The 16329-nt window shown below is 44.4% G+C and overlaps 1 long non-coding RNA gene across 2 annotated transcripts in view; it reads right to left on the minus strand.

Moving 5' to 3' along the window:
• LOC103882598 overlaps window positions 1–16329 on the minus strand; it is a 40389-nt gene that overhangs the window by 4415 nt on the left and 19645 nt on the right. The gene's annotated exons all lie outside the window — the stretch shown is intronic.

The following is a 16329-nucleotide window of genomic DNA, read 5'->3' on the forward strand; positions in this document are numbered from 1 at the left end:
AGACTGATTAGAGCTTTAAAGGCATGCACCTAGTAAGAACCCAATAATCTTAGCTATTATTGCTGCTACAATCATTACTGTGTGCTTCTCTTCTCATGCGTCTCTTGGGCAATGTGTTACAGTGGAGAGAAAACAAGATTTCAAGGCAGAATATTTGGGCTTCAGGCTCCTTCGGCTCATTGTCTTCAGCAGGAAAATATAACCATCACAGCTCAGCTGTGTTACAGTGTAGTTATGAAAATCAAATGTGAAAGTGGATGTGGAAGTATTGATAAACTAAAGCAACCTCACAAGTGGAAACAAACTAATACATGGGATTAAGCATAAGTTCCTTTCCTTTTTTTTTTTTTTTTAACTTATTCCCGTGTATTTTCTGATGTATTTTTCACAAGGAATATGGATTCTTCTTAGAATCAGGGAAAAAGTAATTTTCGTTTCAGTAAAAGATGCTGTAGGCCTGGAGTAAGTACTTAGATATTTACTTGAAAAATAGGTCCATAAGTAGAGGTGAAGATATAATTTATCTTCCATGGAGATCACTTTTGAAAGTGAAAGAGTATGCTATCGCTAATTACACCAAGGAAAGTGGCATACACTGAAATGATCTGGGGAAAACTGAGATAATTGGTCATCTCTATATAAGGGACATGTAAGCTAATATTCATTCACAGATGCCTCTTAAAAATAAATAAGGTACCACTTGAGGAAAGAGGGGAGTGGGAGGATGAAGAAGTTGGTGAATGGGTACAAAAATATAGCTAGATAGAAGGAGTAAGTTCTAGTATTTGATAGAAAAGTAGGGAAATTATAGTTAACAGTAATTTATTACATATTTCAAAATAGGTGAAGAGGAGAATTGAAATGTTCCCAACACAAAGAAATGATAAATGTTTCAGGCGCTGACTATCCCAATTACCCTGATTTGGTCCATACACATTGTATACGTGTAACAAACTATGACATGTAGTCCCAAAATATGTGTAACTATGATGCTATCAATAAAAAATGAGATATCTGACATCACTGGATCTGAAAATTAAGAAAACGTGGTCTTGCCTTTGGACCTGAGAGCTCAGGTCAGTAACACCTGCTTACTGAAGGTGGAGACTTTCCAAAGGCTGGGAGCATAGTCCCCTGACTGTCCCCCTGGAGAAACTCATACCTCCTAGGGGACTCCCTTCCTATGAATAGATGAGGCTTGGGGTCCTCCTTCCATAGAAGAAGGAGGTTCTTCTGTGGAAGTAAAGAAATCAAAAAGTGTGGATAATTCCATGTGTTTCTTTAGCTGTTAAAGAAATTCAAGTATTCTACTTTAGACTGTTGATTAAAGGTTATTGTTTAAAAAACCTTAAAGCTGTTTTGCATTTTGATCATCATATTAAAGACTAGTTGAACAAAGATCATCAATGGATGCCAAATCTATGGAAGAAACTTGCATGTTCTAAAAATGTCTCCCGACTAGGCACGGTGGCTCACACCTGTAATCCCAGCACTCTGGGAGGCCGAGGTGGGCGGATCACGAGGTCAGGAGTTCAAGACCAGCCTGACCAGCCTGGTGAAACCCCGCCTCTACTAAAAAAATAAATACAAAAATTAGCCAGGCATGGTGGCGCTAATCCCAGCTACTCCAGAGGCTGAGGCAGGAGAATCGCTTGTACCCAGGAAGTGGAGGTTGCAGTGAGTCAAGATTGTGCCACTGCACTTCAGCCTGGGCAACAGAATGAGACTCCATCTCAAAAAAAAAAACCTCTCCCTATTGATCACTAAGTAAAAACAAGGGTAAAAATTGTCAGTGCACAGTGGAGGTTCTACACAATTCTTTGCCCCAGAGACCAAAATGAACATCCTCATTGAACTGCCGTGGACACTGTGGCCTCTGATGTGATGCCCTGAGAAGGACAAATCTTCCCCATGTAGATCTCCAGTCAGGGAGGTAGTACCCGAATCCAAGCACAAGGAAACATCAGAGACCACTTTGAGCCACTCTTTAGAAAATGAATGGCCTGTAGTCTCCAAAAATGTCAATGTCATACTACAGAGAGGCTGAGGAAATATTCCAGATTAAAAAGCCTGGGGACATAATAAATACATGCTATTCATGATCTTAAACTGGATCTTAAACTGGAGGCTAAACTTCTACAGAGGGCATTTTTTGACAATTGACAAATTGGAATACAGTCTGTATTTAGACAACAGATTTGATCAATGTTAAATTTCTTGAATTGCTACCTATGGTTTTCTTTTTTATTTTTGCTTTATTTTATTTTATTTATTGATTTATTTTTTAGTTTTCCTTTTTTTATTATACTTTAAGTTCCGGGGAACATGTGCAGAATGTGCAGTTTTGTATAGGTATACACGTGCCATGGTGGTTTGCTGCACCCATCAACCCATCACCTACATTAGATATTTCTCCTAATGCTATCCCTCCCCTAGCCTCCCACCCCCAGATAGGCCCCAGTGTGTGATGTTCCCCTCCCTGTGTCCATGTGTTCTCATTGTTCAACTCCCACTTATGAATGAGAACGTGCAGTGTTTGGTTTTCTGTTCTTGTGTTAGTTTGCTGAGGTTGATGGTTCACAAAAAAGCAATGGGAAAAGGATTCCCTATTTAATAAATGGTGTTGGGAAAACTGGCTAGCCACATGCAGAAAACTGAAACTGGATCCCTTCCTCACACCTTATACAAAAATTAACTCAAGATGGATTAAAGACTTAAATATAAGACCTAAAACGATAAAAATCCTAGAAGAAAACTAGGCCAGGCATGGTGGCTCATGCCTGGAATCCTAGCACTTTGGGAGGCCGAGGCAGGCAGATCATGAGGTCAGGAGATCGAGACCATCCTGGCTAACACGGTGAAACCCCGTCTCTACTAAAAGTACAAAAAATTAGCCAGGCATGGTGGCGGGCGCCTGTAGTCCCAGCTACTTGGGAGGCTGAGGCAGGAGAATGGCATGAACCCAGGAGGTGGAGCTTGCAGTGAGCTGAGATTGCGCCACCACACTCCAGCCTGGGTGACAGACTCCGTTTCAAAGAAAAAAAAAAAAAAGAAAACCTAGGTTTTCTTTTTAAAGAGAATATCCTTGTTCTTAGTAAATATGCCTTGAAGTATTAAAAAGTAAAGAGGCATGATGTATGAAATTTACTCTCAAAAGTTTCAGAGAAAACAAATTATGTGTGTGTGCATGTGTGTGTATACACAGTCATTTACCAACAGACTTTGAGGGAGAGAGAATATGAAAAATAAATGTGGCCAAATATTAAATATTGATAAATCTGAGTAAAATCTACATGGGAGTAGTTTGTATTATTTTTGCAACATTTTTTTTGTAAGTTCAAAATTACTGTGAAGTCAAAAGATTTTAAAAATTGAGGAAAGAGGCTACTAAGTAGTGATAAGTGAATGATGACCGGAAGCTTAGAGACCTCAGACTCTGATTAAATCCCTAGATGAGGCCGGGAACGGTGGCCCATGCCTGTAATCCTAGCACTTTGGAAGGCTGAGGCAGGTGGATCACCTGAGGTCTGACGTTTGAGACCAGCCTGGCCAACATGGCAAAACCCTGCCTCTACTAAAAAATACACAGATTAGCCTGGCATGGTGGTGTGTGTCTGTATTCCCAGCTACTCAGGAGGCTGAGGCAAGAGAATTGCTTGAATCTGGGAAGTGGAGGTTGCAGTGAGCCAAGATCATACCATTGCACCCCAGCCTGAGTGACAGAATGAGACTCCATCAAAAAAAAAAAAAAAAAAAAAAGCCCCAGATGACAATGGTGTTGCTATGGGGATAAGCTGGGTCCAGAGATGCTCACATGTGGTTTAGGGGGACAAAGGAAACATGAGGATATCCGTTTCGCTTTGGGTGTTGTGATTTGGACTATGGAGGCTCCACTGGGGCAGGTGGCATGAGAAAGTATTGGTAAAAATCTGACTGTTCTTGAAATCGAGCTCTTTGGAAGATTGTGATAACCAAGTGAGAGGTCATTGCTCCACCAAATTTGAGTGCTTACAGTTGATCACATGAAATTAAAATGCCCAATTATGATTACTAAGGAAGGGATCCTATATTGCTGGAATTATCATTTCCCCAAAGTCAAGCGCCAATGCCAGGGTCAGATGAGCACTGAACACCAGAAGACTTCCTACCCAAAGCATTTGCTGAGCTACTAGGCATCCAGTTGGTCAAGAGGACAATAAGCTAAACTGATAGTAGCGATCAAGCCTCTATCCTCTTACTATGACAGTGTGAGCAAGAGGCAGAAAAAGAGGTGACGACCCCGCAGTGTTCCATTTCCCCCAGGGAGCGGTGCCAGGTGAAGGTCAGCATGGACCTGGGCAATAGGAAACTGCAGAGGAGTCCCAGTCTAAGGACTGCTGCCGCTTTATGGACACAGAGGCTGGGGAGAGAAGGGGGACAAGGACGTTCTTTAGCCACAGACCCTGATAAGGAGGTCTTGGTAGAGGACCCTGGACTAGGAGTGCATATATGTGCATGAATTGGGCTGGCCAGGCAGGGCCCAAGTCCCTGACTGCACCTCCCTCCGGGGACTGCAGTACACTTGCTGTGCACCAAGACTGCTGTGGGGAGGGCAACTTCCCTGGAGAGGCCTGCAAGACAAAGCCTTGTCACTGCCTGTGGTTGGACCTGAAACATCGCATGTGGGATTTGGGCCTGGAGCTGGACTTCTTACAGTTTTCGAGTAAGAAAACCTGGGCTGAGTTGGAGATTGCCCTCCTTCAGGTGCAGTGAGCTGAGCTTTCTTCCGGTAGGCACCCGCTTGGGAACTGGGACTGCTGTTGGAATGCTCCCAGCCATATTTTCCCAGTCCCTGAAGGCAGGCTGTCCTTGCTGCCCGGGTCGGGGGGGGGGGGGGTTGCCTGCAGGTGCCTTGTTAGCACGTCAGCAGGCTGCTGGCTGCGAACACCTCCTGGCTTTATTTTCCTCCTCTGCTGCTTTCAGCAGGGCACAGCTGGTCGTGACCCTTCAGGAAACCTGGCGTGGGTGTGCACTTCCTGAGCTGTTTAGCACCACTGCTCAGAACCCCTGGAGTTGGGACCACCACCTGCTCTTGTGCGTTAGAGCGCTCAGAGAGAGGGTTCCAAGGCCCAGTGCGGGTGGAAGGTGAAGATCCCAGCTTGGTAAAGCAGAGCTGCACACCCCGAGCATTTTCAGGATATATTTTTAATTCACTCCATCGCCTGTGAGCCAGTGAAGGGAAGGCGGAGCCCAGCAGAGGGCAGAGGGAGAAACGTGATTTTAGAAATCATAAGGGTGGTGGGCAAGATCCACAAAAGGGCACAGGCCAGTTGTTGCTTTCGAGAGGAGGAAGGATGTCCTTGGGTGACTATTAAAATGCATTACACAATTAAAATATGGGGACACACATGGCCTATGTTAAAATTAGATTATCAATACTGCTTAGCAGCCTTGGAACCTCAGGCAAGGCACTGAAGCAGTCAGGGTTTCCTCTTCTGCAATTGAGTGATTTTAACTGTATCTCTCACAGGATTGTTGAGAGGATTAAAAGAGATGGTGCTTATAAAAACATGAGACTGCTTGGACCTATTCTGAATGCTTAATGAGCTCTAGCTGTGAAAATATGTGTCTACATACATATATAATAAGCACACGCACGCGCGTGCACACACACACACACGCACACACAGGAATGCTGTACTCTGTCATGTGGTGACCAACGGAACAAACCCTCCCTTCCCCATTCCCCCACTGCCCACTGCAGCTGAACTGGGCCCGGGGTCTTGACTCTTCACAGGCTTCCCCTCTCACTGGCTTCTCTTCTTGCCGCTTTTCTTTTCTCTTTGTCTTCTTTGTAGGTTTCTCAAATGTCCCTTTTTCTCTTTGGTTCTTTTCTCACGTTGACCTCTTGCCTCCTTGGTGTCTACATTTATTCACTGAAGAGTCTAACAGAAGTTAAGAAAAAAACTAGTTTGTAACCTGAAAGCTCCTCTCTACTGCTAGAAACACCTGCCCTTGTTCAAATACAGCAAAGAGACGGATCACATGGAAGACAGGAGTTGGAAAAGGGTTTTCTAGTTCACTTTTTGCTGGTGACTCGAGATCCCCACATCAATTCATTGATGAAAAGAGAAGGAAGCATTAGCAGAAAGGCATGAGGGGTGCTGCTCTCCACCCGAGAGGATTCAGGCATGTTCCACAGCCCTCACTGGGATGCACAGGCCTTGGCGCTGCCTTGTCCATACCCCAGGTGTGGGAGGCTGAAGTGACTTCCTTTCGCTCAGTTCCAGCAAGGTCAGCTCTAAGGCATTTTCTCCAGTCTCTCTTGCTGCACTGGGGAATTCTGAGCCCAGAGAAAAGTTTCCACTTCCGGTAAATTTATGGAGAACTTGGTCCCATATGATAAGAAATGGAGCCTATTATAAGTTGATACTAACAAAAATGGGAGATTTTGTTGTTTTGTAGGAAATGTTTGCAAGTCTAATGTCAGAATGTTCTGTGAGTGTTGCAATGTAGTGGAATAATGCACCCACATGCTTCTTGTATTTTTTTCCCTCATGACAAGTATGACATAAGATGCACTTAAATAAATCTGTGGATTTATTTGGAGAAAACATCCCACATGCTTATTTATATAAACCATAAATAGGAAGACAGAAAGCAGAAAGAAAGGAGACATGAAAGAAACCCTTATGACCCTTTGAATTCCAGTAACTCATTTCATGCATAAAAGGGAACTTATTTTTATTATTTTCTTCTATTCTTCTTCTTTCATTATTCTGAAACATTGATGACAAAGAGGCCAATTTGACGGAATTTACTATAGTATAGAAATTTAAAATCTCCTAAATGTCTTTCTTCTCTATTTCCTCAGTCACCACCATGGTTAAAGAGCTAATTTTGGAGTTGACGGAATATGACATTTAGTTCAAAATGGTACTTTGGGCATCCACAATTCTTGTTGTTGCTGTAGAAAACCAAGTGCAACACCCATTATTCACAGCACTATGCAAGGAAACCAATTATTCTGCAGAGTATAAACCCATGCTCAATGTCTTCATAGGAATGTCATTTCGCATCTAGTGATTTTCCAATGCAGCCATGTTAACGTCAAAGGCTTATGTTTGGGAATGTGTTTGAGGCATCGCAGCTATCATTTTCTTGAAAGTGCTGGTATTTTTTTCCATCGCCTTACTTAAAGCATGTTCCAGAGCCCTGCTCATAATTTTTGACTTCCTGAGTGTCTTCTCTGAAACTGACCCGTTCTTCACACATTTACTGTGCACATGGTAGCTGATCAATTGGGACTTTACTGAATGGCCGGGATGGGAAAGTCCAGCACCCCATGTGCTAGGGCGACTTTCCAGACACTAAATATCTGCTCAGGAGCCAATCAGCTGTAGCCAGAAGTTGGGAGGGCATCCTGCATCTCTCAGCCCTCCCCACCAAGTCCTGTTGTCCTTAATATGGATGACACCTGAGTGTACTGGGGACATGGGACTGGGTGGGACAAGGAGGGCAGGTTTGAACTCAAGTCTAAATAGCTGGTCTGGAAGGAAGTATGACAACTCTGTGTTAACCTTTTTACATTTATATTTATTACTCAAAAACCTTATGAGTAAGTTTTTGCTATTACAATAAGAAGACTTCAGACAAACCCAAGATGGAGAACCAGGTAATACAGAGGGCTGGAAGAACCGGGCAAGAGACTGGGGCAGCCCACAGGAGGGATGATGCTACTTCAACTCTGCATCCTCTGGGATCGCGAGCCAAAGGGTCGGAGAACCGCTGGGGAGAAGGTGTGAGTGATGAGGCCCTGGCGGTGAGCTCCAATTCCAGGGCTGGGGTGGTCCATTGTAGGCGGCTCCTGGGATGGGCTAGGGGCTGCTTCCAACAGAGCCCTTGACCGATGCAAGTGTAGGTGGTAAAATCAGCAGCCAATTGGCTCACCCAAGGAGCAGCTACGATTCCAAGGTTGTGCACACACCCTCAGGGGGTGGTGGGCATAGAACTTCCCAGGCCTTCTCTGCACCTCTAACAGTTATGCTATCAATACTATTTGAAAAGGATGACCCAACTCCTTTCTGATCAAGATACAATATTTCTAAATATTGGGTTTGTGTGTTTTTTAATTTCTGCACTGTTTAGGGAAGGGATGATGTGCTTGCAGCATGGCATCCCCATTCTTCCAGTCAACCGAATGGCATCAGTAAGTGGTGATGTCACTCTAACTGACCCTCAGAGTCCTTCTCAGCATAAAGCTGGGCAGCCCCTTCCTGTTGGTTGTAATAAAATCCACTTGCCACTTGCTGGCCTAGAGAATGTAATAATACAATTTCAATAGCTAGATGCCGACCTTTCCAAAACGTTGGCTTACAACAGCTTCTTGGATTACAGTATTTTAACAGTAACTTGTCAGTAGATATTTTATCACTGATGTGGGCATAGTTTGTTGCAGCCTACTATACTACTATTACTGCTGGTATTTTTTCTCAGAACACCCTTTGTTTCCATAGCAGTTCTCATTTTCCACGTGACAAAGGCCATGGAGCTGGCCGTATGTGTACAACACAGGTCAGAGAGCTCCCGTTTTGCTTTGGCGAGTGTAGATGGGATGGTCCACTTCACCCTGAGGCCTTTCTCCAGTGTTACGCTGTGAGACCCAGTGGGTCCTCTTGCCTTCAACGCCTTTGTCCTTGCACTCAAGCAGAGAAGAGTTAAAACAAAATTATAATGCCTATTATTAACCAGCATTCCTGTTTTAGTCATTCTGCTAATCGCTTCACATCCATCTTCCCATTTCTTCTTCACAGTAACCTTGCCAGATAGGTAGTAGTAACATCTTCACTTAACAGGTGGAGAAACTGAGGCTTAGAGAGGTTAAACAACATTCCCAGAGTTACACAATAGAGAGCAGAGGCAGGGTTGGAATCTACATCCATCTGATTTCAATATCCATAATTGTACCACGTTCTTAGACCCAGGGTGTTTGAGAAGCCCATCTTGTGCTATGAGAGGAGAACAAGTAATGCCATAGTTCATGTGACCAATCCATTAGGGAACCTGCTATCCACGAGTCTTCCTAGGATCCGCAGAAGCAAGGTGGCCCAAGGATGGTCCAGGGCATTACCTACTGGCTGGGCTAGAACTCCTACAAACAGACCCAACCAGAACTAGAGGGTGGTGGGTTTTGTGTGATAGAGGCGTGGAGTGCAGCAGACACTCAGCATTGGAAACTTCTGGCTCCTGCCCTGTGTGATGCGTGCTTACTTTGCTACTTTTTTTAATGACAAAGGAACATGCTTTGGTTTGTTTTAGGAGGAGAGGGATTGAAGGAACCAAGGGTAGCTGTGGAGGAAATTAAGAAACTTGAGGCTAGATGGAGCCTCGGCTGGGTTTTGGAGTTCAAGAGGTTAACAGGACTGAGTTTAGGTAAATTTGTCCTCTCCATTTTGCTTGAAATGTTGTGGTGTGTGTGCGTGTGTGTGCGCGTGTGTGTGTGTGAATGTTAGAAAAATCAATGTAAAGTTACCAGTGTTAATGTTCATAATAAAAGTTAATATCTGTGAGGCTTTAATGGTCCAGGCTCGCTTTTATTATTAACATCAATTTAACACTCTCAGAGAAGTTATTAGACTCTAACCTCCCCTGTCATTGCTCTCAAAATAGGAATAAATGCCATTTTCCTCTGGTTGTTAATTCAGCTTTTAGAAACAGAACATCGGCAAAAGCCTGCCTATAAACAATCCCAAATACTATGTGATCACTGCCTCAGCTAGAAAAAAATAAATATTAATGAGACCATGTCCTGGCCAGTGGTACAAATGCCACGGGCTTCGGGCAGAATTACTATGAATGATCTGAATCATAAGCTTGTGTTGGAAACAAATAATTTTACTCCAAACCTCATCATACAGATTGTGAGGAGCATTCTTCATTTTCTTTTGCACGTGTTGACAGCCTGATTAAGAGCTTTGGGCACTTGCCATAGTTCCCCATTTGAGAGTGATCTGTGCTTCTCCTGGGGTGTTTCCTTGGTCTGGCAGCGTGGGGTTGCTGTGTCCCTGGGACTGGCAGAACTCTCAGGGCAAAGCAACTTTTAAACCATCCGGATTTTGCTATCACCCCTGAGCTTTGGAAAAGTCTTTCAATGTAAGCTGGACTGGGAACCTCTTTCATCCTCACCCCCTCATCACCCCATGGTACCCGGGAATATCTGCTAATGTGTAGTTTGGTGACCTCAGACTACTATACTAGGTGCTTGTCAAAAATTAGGAGTGGCATGCTTCTCTTGAGCTATGCCCGACTACTTTTAAGCCTAATCTGTTTAAAACACTGGTAGAATTTCTAGGATACCAAGATTCTTGGTAACCTTGGGAATGTTTTCCTGCTGCCTCTCACTCCTCTACTCCAAATGGGATTACTTGAGCAGATGTGGCAATGTTAATTTCAGGCCCCTACTTGAGTGCTTTACTCTTCCGGTGTGAAAGGATGTGAGTAGCTTTCCTATACTTTGGAGTGGTAGATGTAGATGGTTTTGTCCTGTACTTTGGAGTGCTAGATATAGATGCTTTTGCCCAACAGTGGGTGTTGCTTCAAATGGGAAGTGTCCTGATTCTGGTTTTTACTTCCTTGGGGCTAATGTGTTAAACTTGATCTCATAGTTCCATTTCATCCCTTGAGAAGGTTTCACTGCAGAGCCTTCTCTGTCCTACAAGATGCTCTGTAGCACTAAAGAAAAACCTCAGCACCTTTGCACTAACCATCACTGACGTGTTACATGCTTTTTGTGTATCAGAGCATGTAAATTACCTTCCAGGGAAAGGACTCATATCTCAGGGTCACTTAAGTACAACAGTGACAATTTGCTGATTACAGCAGTTTCCCCAAAGAAAAAGGAAAGTCATCACTATTTGTGTAGCAAAGATTAGAAAGCTTGAGAATAATAAAGGGAATTTGGCCAAGGATCTCCTGGCATGCCACGTCAGCTTATGTATTAGTCAGGGTCCTCCGGGAAGCATGTGTTGAGATGGGATTAAACTTGCATGCATTTTGTTAGGAGAAACTACCACATGAGGGAAGATGAAGAGGGAACCAGGGAAGGCCAGGAGGGCCATTAGGCCTTGATGCAAATCTGACTCCATGTCAAGAGAGAAGGAGGGAAGGCTGAGAGAAAGCACCTTGGACTGCCTGCTGCAGTTTCTGGCGGGTCTGCAGGGTGTTGGGGACCCTTGTGTCTGCCTTAGTGATGTAAAACAGTCATTGGTTGGGAGCAGCCCTGGGGAAGCAAGTCCTCCTGCAAATGCAGCGATGACGGATTTCAAAGCACCACATCTTGAGCCCTTAGTGGGTGGTGTTCCCTGTAGTTGGAGTCTGCGAGATGTGTTCCAGAGGCTGCCACAGTGCACTTTTCTTAAACTGGAGAATGTTCCTCCATTAAATAAGTGCTTTGTGCCAGACAATGGCTACATTCTGGTATCACGGAGGGCGGCCAGAGGGAGAGGGAGATGAGAGGAGACCCTGTGCTCTGCAATGCAGAGGCATCTCCCTGAGCAGCCTCCCTCTGCGGACGGGCATTTCACAGGCTTCTCCACGAGGAAGCAGCAGGGTGGTGGTGCCCAGGTCCACAGGCCACAAAGCCCATTGGTATTGTCAGCTCCTGTGCTTGACTGTGTATGGGTCAAGACCACAGATGGTGGCAGCTACCTGAAGCTGCCATCACTCAGGACATGGCAGGTCCTTTCCCCTCCAAAGCATCATTCTCATCTTCCTTTCACAAGGCACGCGCACGTGTTCTCTCTCCTGTTCCCCCGCCAAGCTTGCAACAGGCAGGGGTGGACTGTCACACCTCTGCATGGTGAAAGTGAGGATTTCCATTTGTCATTCTGATTTTGTCCAGTGGCCTTTCTAGTGTCCTTTGGTCCCTCCTCTGCTTAGTGAGGGGTCCTCCTGCTTCTTGAGAGATGGTAGCTGATGTGGGTGCCCGAGTCAGGCTGCTAACGTTGGCTGCATGATTTATTTGGGGTAAGTTATCTAAGCTCTCTGTGCCTCAATCTCTCATTTGTAAAAAAGACAACAATGCCTGTTGCTAACACTTACGACTGTTTTGAGGATTAAATGTGAAAACACAAGCAAGCTTTTAGCATAGTGCTCAATAAATATCAGTTATTGTTAGACTGAACCCCACAGAATTGCCATTTTTCTAAATCAAGAAATTTAAATTTTGGCAGTTTCATGCGGTTTTACCAAAAACTATGGGTGGGCAAAACTTTTTGGTTTGGAAACTTCCTTACCCTCTGTTGCGTACTTGGTAGAGCAGCTGGGGTGAGCTGCTTTTGCCTTCCTGTCAGGACCTGGCATGTCACCCTCCCAAACTGGAAGAGAAGGCAGGTAGCTATTAGGTGGGAACAAAGACATTGGTTCCCTCACACCTGTGTTCACATCTTCTTCATACCAATCAGTGTTCACAAGGGTGACCTTGGCCTGAAGACAGCCCCCTTGAGTGTATGTTCAGCCCATGAGAGGAGAAGGCCCTCTCCCTATTCACAGACCAAAATAAGCCACATTAGTATGGCTACTTCGATGTCAGAAATCACCATTGATGCATGTATTAGTCTGGGTTCTCCAGAGAAAAAGAATCAATAGGATATATATGTATATACACACACACACATATATAACACACACACACACATAAAGAGACACATACACAAACAAATGTATACACACACACACACACAAACACACATAGAGAGACAGAAGCCGAGAAAGAAAGAAATTTATACAGAGACATTGACTCACGTGATTGCAGAGGCTGAGACATTTTGTAATCTGCCCTCCGCAGGCCAGAGGCCCAGGAAGGCCAGTGATGTAAGTTCCAATCCAAGCCCAAAGGCCTGAGAACCAGAGAGCCAATGCTGTGATTCTCACCGATCAGGCCCAAAAACTAGAAAGGTCAATGGTGCAAGGCCTAGTCTGGGTCTGAGGGCAGGGTACTTATGTCCTAGCTCAAGCAGTTAGATAGAGCAAGAGAGAGAGAGAGAATCCCCCTTTCCTCTGCTTTTTTGTGCTATCCAGGCCTGCAGCAGATGGGATAATGCTGACCCACATTGAAGAGGGCCATCTGCTTCACTTAGTTCACGAATTCAAATGCTAATTTCTTCCAGAGACACCCTCGCAGACACACCTAGAAATAATGTTTGGCCAGATATCTGGGCAACTCGTGACCCAGTCAAATTGACACATAACTAACCATCACAGTCCAGGTAGACTTACCTAAGGTGAGTCTGATTTAGTTAAGAGCCTATCTTTGTGCCTTCTGGGAGACCATGGGAACCCTTCAACGCCAGCCATGGAGAGAGGTGCTCCTTCTCCTACCAGGCTTAGGTAGGTGCAGCGCAGGCCCTACAAAGTGAGGGAGGAGTGGTCCTCAAATGGTGGCCTGAGATCCCCATTCTCACCTCTGCTGAGTTGCCTTATGTCACAGGTACTCCTTGAGGTCAAGACATTTACTATCCACAGCCGCTGTTAAACCAACAATATGCAGTGATTCATGTTTTTATGTAGGGGACAGTTTAGTGTTATGGGGAAGAGCACTGGATTTGGAGTGTGGAATTAAGTTATTCCTGGCTGGGTGGCTGTGTGTAAGCGTTTTCTCTCCCTGGAACCTCCTCCATAGCATGAGGGTTTTGCAGCGAAGTTCGGATGGCAAGGATACCTTCTCCCCCAAACTATCACTGACCAATGAACATCAACTCCTTGGAGACTGGAAGGGCCTGGACAGCACCATCCTGTCCAGAAAAGCCAGTGGTGTAAGTACCAATCCAAGCTCAAAGGCCTAAGAACCAGGGAGCCGATGCTGTAATTCCCAGCATAGGAGGCCTAGAACTAGAAAGGTCAGTGGTGCAAGTCCTGGTCTGAGTCTGAGGGCAGGAGACGTATGTCCTAGCTCAAGCAGTTAGGCAGAGAAAGAGAGAATCCCCCTTTCCTCCACTTTTTTGTGCCGTTCATGCCTGCAGCAGGTGGGATGAGAAGTACACCTTTTCTCCCAAACCATCTCTGACCAATGAGCATAAGTTCTGATATGGTTTGGCTGTGTCCCCACCAAAATCTCATCTTGAATTGTAGCTCCCATAATTCCCACGTGTGATGGGAGGAACCTGATGGGAGGGAATTAAATCCTGGGTCCTGGTCTTTCCATGCGGTTCTCATGAGAGCGAATAAGTCTCATGGGAAAAGATGGTTTTATGAGAAATGACAGTTTTATAGAGGGGAGTTTCCCTGCACATTCCGTCTTGCCTGCCGCCATGTAAGACATGCTTTTGCTCTTCCTTCATCTTCCACCATGGTTGTGAGTCGTCCCCAGCCATGTGGAACTGTGAGTCCATTAAACGTCTTTCCTTTATAAATTACCCAGTCTCAGGTATTATTAGCAGCATGAGAACAGATCAATATAAACTCCTTGGAGACTGGGAGGGCCTGGACAGCACCATCCTAGTGCACAGCTTCTACCCAGGACACTAACAAATCATAAGAGGAGGGGGAAAAAAGGCCCTTGGGACAGAGCATTAAAAAAAGGAGTCCTATTTTCTGTCATTGCCAAAGGAGAAGGGGCTCTATCTGCAGCAGGAGTTAGAGCCTTCCCCCTCTCATTCCCTTCACCATTCTGTCCTCTTGAGCCATGAAGCAAAGCCACCTGTAGCCAACATTGAAGCCTCTGCTCCATCTACACTTTCATATATTGTCCCCTCTCTTTCTCATTCCACTTCTCTCCCTCACTCCTATTGCCTCCTTCATGTTACTTACTCCTGATTTTCTTTCAACGTTCCTGACCATTTCTAGTCACTTTCTTTTGGCTTCTTTATCTCTAATTACTCCTGTACTTCCCAGGCTGAATTTTACAGAGGGGATAATTACACACTTGCAGAAATACTGTCATCAGTGGCCTCCCATTCATGTACAGAGAGCATGGCCATTATTACTACCCCATGAGGTTCAGTTGCTAGTTAACAGTTATGTAAAAAGATTAAAGAGATGCACTAGAATGATGTCAGCTGAGTTCACCCTTCCTTTCACTTTTCATTGTGTCATGGAATTGGAAGTAACTTTGAAGTTTATCTGGTACAATTCCTGTCATTAGGTTAAAACTTAAGGAGTCTGGTGGCTGGACATGGTGGCAGGTACCTATCATCCTGCACTTTGGTAAGCTGAGGTGGGAGGATCATTTAATGTTAGGGGTTTGAGACCAGCCTGGGCAACATAGTGAGACCTTGACTCTACAGGAAAAAAAAAGAGAGTCTAGTGACTTGTCAAAGGTCCATCTGCTTATCTAGTGGTTGAGATAGGATTATTTAACCTAAGGTTAAACTCTCAGCTAATTTTTTTCTATTTTAATTCCAAAACCAATATCCAATATGAAATCACATCATGGACATCTCAAAACAAACTTTCCCTGAGTTTTCAGGGTTAATTTCTTTGGGCAACATAAATTACACGTGGAGCAGGCAGTCAAGTTTGTGAATTAATTTTGCGGTCATGGTAAGAATCCCTCAACTTAAGTTTTGAGCTTTTGAAAACTCTGGAAATTGATTTCAAGGTTTATTGTCTTTGTTTCCAAAACGATGAATTAGAAGCACACTGCCCTTTCCCACCTACTCTATAATCCCTAAAAGGTTGAGAGCAGATGGGACGCGATGGAAGAGGGATGCCACAAGCCAACAGATGGCTGCGTATACACTTCCATAGATGTTAGCACCATACAGGACCTTCCTTATCTGGGATGGAAGAAGTCAGGGGCAGGCAGAGTCCAGGGGAAACCTAAAGGGTGGTTTGCTGGGGAATGACCATGGTGGTCATCAGCCAGATTCACTCCATCATGTCTCCCCTTCCTGAGACATTTGATCTCTAACAATGTTAGAGAGAGACAACAGACTCAATAAATGGAAAATCATCTGCTTGAGGAAATGGAATTAATAGAGCAATCAGGATGTATAATTAATACATCAAAGAAGTAAGTTTTAAAAAATAAACTAGACATCTTAAGAATGACTGCTAGACTGAGCCAGCAATATTTTTAATAAGTGCTGTCTGATACCTAGAAAATAAAACCAGATGCTTTTAGCTTAAGGAAAACAAAACAAAATGAAGGAAAGCAAAACAAAATAGTTGATTTTGGGGGGTGGGAGGGGATTTTACCATCCCATTCATTTATTCATTCAACTCATATGTTGAGCACACTATTGTAGGTGCTGGAATACAGCAAAGAAATAAGACAAATGTGGTCTCTGTTGTCATGGAGCTTCGAGTTGGAGAATGAAAGGAAACAGTAAAACAGTTAATCAATGAAGCAAC

This window comes from Papio anubis, chromosome 4 (genome assembly GCF_008728515.1).
Source record: "Papio anubis isolate 15944 chromosome 4, Panubis1.0, whole genome shotgun sequence".
Taxonomy (NCBI): domain Eukaryota; kingdom Metazoa; phylum Chordata; class Mammalia; order Primates; family Cercopithecidae; genus Papio; species Papio anubis.